At 52.3% G+C, this 375-nt stretch overlaps 1 long non-coding RNA gene across 1 annotated transcript in view; it reads right to left on the reverse strand.

Annotated features, from left to right (window-relative positions):
- The window catches only part of LOC140336842 (uncharacterized), a 17,970-nt gene that overhangs the window by 16,525 nt on the left and 1,070 nt on the right, over positions 1 to 375 (reverse strand). The gene's annotated exons all lie outside the window — the stretch shown is intronic.

Raw genomic sequence — 375 nt, forward strand, 5'->3', positions numbered from 1 at the left:
AGACCCCCATCACTGGCCCCTATTACTTGGTAGTGAATGTATCAGACCCCCATCACTGGCCCCTATTACTTGGTAGTGAATGGCCCAGGCCTCCATCACTGGCCCCTATTACTTGGTAGTGAATGGCCCAAGCCTCCATCACTGACTCCCTATTACTTGGTAGTGAATGGCCCAGGCCTCCATTACTGACCCCCCTATTACTTGGTAGTGAATGGCTCAGGCCTCCATCACTGATCCCCAATTACTTGGTAGTGGACGGCTCAGGCCTCCATCACTGATCCCCTATTACTTGGTAGTGAATGGCCCAGACCTCCATCACTGACTCCCTATTACTTGGTAGTGAATGACCCAGGCCTCCATCACTGACCCCCTATT

Source organism: Pyxicephalus adspersus, chromosome 8 (genome assembly GCF_032062135.1).
Source record: "Pyxicephalus adspersus chromosome 8, UCB_Pads_2.0, whole genome shotgun sequence".
Taxonomy (NCBI): Eukaryota; Metazoa; Chordata; class Amphibia; order Anura; family Pyxicephalidae; genus Pyxicephalus; species Pyxicephalus adspersus.